The sequence below is a fragment of the Melanaphis sacchari genome, unplaced genomic scaffold (genome assembly GCF_002803265.2).
Source record: "Melanaphis sacchari strain LSU unplaced genomic scaffold, SCAv2.0 Contig1357_pilon_pilon, whole genome shotgun sequence".
Classification (NCBI taxonomy): domain Eukaryota; kingdom Metazoa; phylum Arthropoda; class Insecta; order Hemiptera; family Aphididae; genus Melanaphis; species Melanaphis sacchari.
The window spans coordinates 1-6,607 of record NW_020270566.1 but is presented as its reverse complement, the minus strand read 5'-3'; the positions used below and the strand labels follow the sequence as shown (position 1 = coordinate 6,607).

General features: G+C 26.2%; 1 pseudogene; it reads left to right on the top strand.

Annotated features, from left to right (window-relative positions):
• Positions 1-26: 26 nt before the first annotated feature.
• LOC112591510 lies at positions 27-2,179 on the top strand (annotated as a pseudogene).
• The last annotated feature ends 4,428 nt before the right edge of the window (positions 2,180-6,607 follow it).

Genomic DNA, 6,607 nt, shown 5'->3' with positions numbered 1-6,607 from the left:
CAATTGTTATTATTATTTTTTTTTTCAGATATCCAGAAGCTGCTAACAATTATACATTTTTGCAGGGACAAAGAAGATGGATGAGGATGCGTAGGTCACGTCAACCAAATGGCGGATACATACCTCAGAACATCCATGAGCTTGCTGAAGCATTGATCCGACCAGAGAATGCTGCCTACAGTCATACCCTTCAAACACCACCGTCTGCATTTTTCCAACAAGAATTAGTGGTAAATGGAACAAGCGAAGGAATTATTTTTGCAAACCTGGATGCAATTAGAAGATACCGAGAAGAATTGGCCACAGTTACAACAGTTGGAATTGATGGAACATTCAAAACTGTTCCCGCTGCCCCGGTAGACTTGAAAAGTTTTCTGACTTTTCAAGTGGTATTTAAAGATGTGTCGTTCCCAATGGTGTATGTTCTTCTAAGAAGTCGGACAGAAGAAACATACATAACATTATTTAATATTATTCGGCAAATTTTACCTCTTAACTATAACTTAATTCGGTTTGTTACAGATTTTGAAAAAGGACTTATGAATGCAGTTCAACAATCATTTCCAGAAAGCAGATTGGGGTGTTGCTGGTTTCATTATACCCAATCAATTGTACGGTATTGTCATCGTAAATTAAATGGTGTTTTGGATTTAGTCAAGAGGAATCTTGATGCAGCTCGTGTTTTCAGAATGGTTCTTGCACTGCCTCATCTGCCTGCCGCTAGGGGTCATCCTCTATGTCCTCGGTTTTGTATGTATGATGGTTTCAGGGCTATCATGCAGTATGTTCAACAATTTCCTGAAGTTGAGCAGGGTATGAGAAATTTTTTTAATTGGATATATTGATCATTATTGGTTTTTCCAGGTTGGTCCAGAGTTAATCAGCGTTTTTGCAGAAGACTATCGTACGAACAACTACTTAGAATCATTTCATTCAACACTACTTTCGCAAATGGGACGACACCCCAATATATGGGATTTCCTTCGTGAGTCAGAAAGTCTGATGTGTTCTTTATGTTGCATCTTTGTCCTAAATGTTTGTTATATGTGTTGTGATTTATATGTTCAACAATATTTAAGAAATGAGTAAGTAAATCTGTGTGTTTTTTAATTTAAGTTAAAAACAATTGATGTTTTATTTATTATATTGTTGATAATATTTTTTAAAGCATGCTTCCGTGTACTATTGTAGTTGTTTGATTTTATTTGTAATGCCTATACTAAGATCAACAGTTTTATATTTTTTTAGCTTGTGTTCAGCTTATTTAAATAATTATATATTTTTTATATTACACCATACTATTTTATAATTAGATTTTTGTTGCAAATAAATAATGATTTGTGCATGTAATTATGAATTAAAAATTGTTTACAAGACTATAATTTCACTTTATGAAACAACTAAAATGTATAATCCAGGACATTTCAAATTAGTAGTGTCCTAGAAAATCTGTGCTGTATGACAAACTTAACCTATAATCTATTTTTGATTACTTTACCCTGAGTTCAACGTTTATTTTATTTAATATTTTGTTTGAATTTAAATAATGTGTATTTTTATTGGTGACTGGTGTACAATTTATTATTTGTTATATTCAATTGCTATCCATTAGTAATCAGCCATGTTTTGTTTTAGGTAAATTAACTTACATTGAAAATCAGTTTTCAGTGGAGTTCAATCAAGTACGAAATAATCTCAGGGTAAATGGTTAACATACTAAACTTGTTATAATTAATTTGAAATATAATGTAAATTATTAAATTTATTAGATTAGAGATGGCATATCAAGATCTGAACGAGCTAATGCCACTCATATAATTTCCCAAAATGTCCAACGCCTTAATCAGCAACAAGACCTCTTGATGTTTTTGAGCAACACCGGTCATCGTATTGATGGATATGTTGAAAGAGAAATTGGACCTTATGCGCAACCATGAAGAAGCAGTTCTCCTATAATATTTGTTTTTTTTTTTTTGTGTATTTTAAATTTTTTCTCATGTATAATATTATGTTGAATGTTCAACTTTAATTTTTTTTTATGTATTAAATTATGTTTGTATATATATAGTGAGGGATTGTCCTACTATACCCAACGTGTGAGCCTCACAAGACTGTTCAATTTTACTTATCCGGTTTTTATAATAACCACGTATGGTATAACAGTAACCTCTTGTGTTCAAGCGTTTAATATCACATTAATATCACAACTCAACATTTTTCATTATAATTTGTTTTATTTTTCATGTTAAATAAATATAAGGTTAAAAGTTGAAATTAATATTAATTTATTGTAGGTACTGAAAAACAGTAAAAACTCCTCGTTGATGGAATATTACAAATACCTACTAGAAATAAAAAAACTATTACAGCAATATTATAAAAAATAACAGGTCTTAATTGTAGTATATTCTACACATTAAAAATTATCTAAGAAAGGTGGACATAAACATAAGTATTATGGAAACATGTTTATCTCTTAATATATATTTTGTTACTTAAGTATTATAGTACCAACTACAAATGTTCCTAATAACTAGGGCTATGAATTAAATACAGTAAAAACCTTAAAAAATGCAATATAAAATGTCAAAAATTATAGTATAAAATACACTTAAAATGGTATTTAATTTAATTTTTATATTATAAGATTGATGTTATTGGATATTTTACATATTTTAATACATAACATTTTACATGCATAAAAATTTATTTAAAAATGATTGAATTTAATTAAAAATACTGGAAAACGAACAAAAAAAGGTAAATGTGTCCTAAAAAATTTAAAATGTCAAAAAACTGCAAAATAAAAGTTTCATGTATGGATTTGTGTTGTTACATAATTCAAATTATATACTTGCAAAGCTATGTATCTTTATCACAGAAAAAAAATGCACTTTCCTACAAATTTGCAGCCTTACTAATAATGTTAACTAAAGATATATACCAGGTGAATCAATCACTAAATATTTAATTGTAATTATTCTTTAAACTTGTTTCAGTAGTCTATTAAATTAATAATTTGTATGATTTAGCGATGGTGTGCTAGATGAGTTGGTAAAATTATAATAACCATAAAGATTTTTTTACACTAGGAAAGCATTCCAAAACGTTAAAATTTAAAATCATTGTATTTAAATTTGTAAATTTATTAAAAGTGTTACTATTAAAAATTTTAATAACAATCTAAAATTATTTCTCACTTCTTTTGTATGCATCAATTCTTTATTGTAAATTTGTAAAGCGCTGTTTAATTTATGGATTATTATATATAATGTTTTAACTTTAAATAATTCTTTATCTATGAAGTTTTATATTCTTTTTTTACGTTTATGATTTTCAGTTGATTTATATTGTTTATTCACAGTTAATTTTATACATTTAAATTCATTTTCTTTCACTTTTCTCTAATTTGGTCAAGAACACTTTTTAAACTTTCAATCAAATTAATTACTGTACACAAATCAATGTTAACACTTTGTAAGCTTTTACTACAAATGTTAAATGTTCTTAGTACCTATATCGTTTCAGAATTCATAAATAATACTAGTTTAAAATTAAGGTATTCATTATTCCTATCAAATAAAATGAATTAATAAGATTAATGAGATAATTGATATAATTAATATGATCATAACATTCATAAATAATTTGAAAAACATAATATTACGTGTATATAATAACTTGTCATAAAATCATAACTATGAAAATAAATTATTTTATTTTGAATTTAAAATATTAAAATGTTTTGTTTTTTATAATACAATTATGGGCCAAATTATTTTTATGCTGTATGCAATTGCTTATTTTACCTACCTTTTAATTTGGTTTTGGATGCAAGTCAAAAAAGTATTTTAATACACGATACAAGATACAATTGTATCTTATAAAAACTATTATCTAAGATACTATCCAGCTCCGACTACTGGTTACTATAGTTAGGTACCTATACTTCTAACTCAGATGTAACTCAAAAGTCACTAAGTTAACCATTCCTTTGAATATAATGTAGATGTTACCGGAAAATATGATAATTTAGGAACATACGTAAGTATGACGTTATTTTTGTCAATCATCTGCCTTTACAGCATTTCTGGGTTACAAGATTTTACGAGATGCAACTGTAAAATACTACGTACAACTGATAGATGTGCTTGTTGTGCGTCTACAAAATTATGTAACTCTAACTTCTAAGTGTCATAGTAATTTACCCTACTGTAACAAATAATTATTAATGTATTTAATATTTTAATAATATTGCAATATTTAGCATCATTGTATTCTTTTTTACGAACTAACGTCAATTACTTTTCAATTATGACAATTCTTTGTTAAATCAGGCATTATTGTCATTATCGATATTAACTGATTATCATCTTTTCCGGTAACATAGATACTAAAACTCAAGTTGCAATTCATATATAAAAACTTTTATCGTTAAGTTAATAGCGCTTAACCTAACCGTAACTAGTATGCAGTTACAATTTTACTTTTGCAGACACTAAATTAGTGTATTTTATTTTCATAAATATTTTAACAATAGGTATATTTTGAATTGTAAAATTATTATTAATGTAACATATAGTTGAAATAAAAATGTATTTAATAAAGTTATTTAAAGCATTAAATTTCAAGCACTGACACCCCTTTATAGAAATCATAATTTATAGTGATAATGGTGTCGATTACAACTAAAACATCACGTTATGTCGTTATGCATAAATGTATACGTATTGTATAGTAAAAAATTAACTAGGATTAGTATCAAAATGTAATATATAACATAATTATAGATTAATACACTAGCTAAGGTATAGGAGGACAGTAGGAAAACAGGCCACCGGTTGTTGGATTTAAGATTAACATAATATTAAATGTTGTTGTTGGAATATTCGGGTATAACATTTTGTGGCGTAATGATGTAATGATGTGAATATCATAACAAAATTTTCATTTTTTTTTCATAATTGATCATTGTGTGTGTCTCAAATTTTAATTACAACCGATTTGTTATGTACATTTTTTTAATGATTTGAATTAAAAAATTTGATCTACTTATTACCTATGTTTTTGACATTCAAAACCCTTTGAAAACTAACTTCTTCAATATTGATCATATCATTTAGTAATTTTCGAGGTTCAACGAAATGACATTTCAATATCAAATTTTGACTTTTATGTAAGTCATATATTAAGCTTAATTTTAAGATCAATAAATCGATAAAATAAAATTTCCCGTCATTTTTTTTTTTTTTTTATTCACATATTTAGAACGCACAATTTATTAACCAACTCATTAAGTTAAAAAAACTTTTCACGGTCCAAAAAAATAATCTAGGAGGCATCTAATTCGATTTTTAAAGGCTTTAAAAAGATAGAACCAATATTGAAATATATAAGATTAAGTAAAATGTCTAAAATAATAATTAAGTGAAAGTCAAAATCTATTTTAGACGAAAAACCATTACAATATTATGGAAATCTAGACTACAATATTATTATACATATTTAATAATTTACGAGAGAATAGCAAAAATATTCAATAATTGTAAAATCATCCAAACAAAACACTCTTATAACTGTATATATTTCAGTAAAATAATAAAATACATAATATATTCTCTATTTCAAATATACACTATCTAATAAAATAGACAATATAGTGTTACTTGTTCATTAACTTAACAAAAGCAGAATTAATACATTTCTCATACGTTTAACATATTATAAATATGAATTAAAACATTTCAAAAACTAAACATTAAACTTAAAAGAGCTATTCAAAATAACAAACATTAGATAATCGAACTAATTCATAATCGCCTAAAACGGTTGTAAATTATTTCTGAAATAAATGAACAGTCCTAATATTTACCTAATATATTTAGACCAATAAATTACTTGTTCTTACCAGTAGCCAGTTTATTGGGCAGGATCAGGCTGTCTGTAAGCGCAGCAAGAGCAGACACTGCTGTCTCTTAATAATGCTTACCTATGCACTCTGGTTTGAAAATGTTTAAAAAGATTTTATACAAGAATAACTACCTACCTATAGTCTATACTTTTATTTGAGTATAATTTATTGATATAGGTAGGTAATCTTATGATATAACAATTAAATTCTCATTTAGACAGGACTCATGTTAGGTTAAAATTTAAAATAAAGAATGACTCATTAAGTAGATTCAACATTATTAATTCATAGTTGCATCGTACTACCTATTTAGTAGGTATTTATTATACGATAGATGGTAAAAACATTTATGATTTTACTACGATTATTCGTTACTCCGCATTCGTATGCAGTTTTTACTTTAAATAAATTATAAGTTATAGTTATGAAAAATACATCGAGTATTTTTTCATTAAATGAATTTCATATTATTCATGTTTTATATTGAAATTAGTTTTATCTTGTATTAGTTTGTATAGGTACCTATGAAATTTCTCATAAAAAGGTAGACCTTGGTCCTAAAGTAAAAGTGTTATATCTATTGATAGGAAATGTTATGTTCATTGAAGTTCTTTAACTGCATTGACAATAATTTGAATAGTTTTATTAGTAATAGCAATAATACTGCAATATATTTAAATGTATTCGATGTATTAT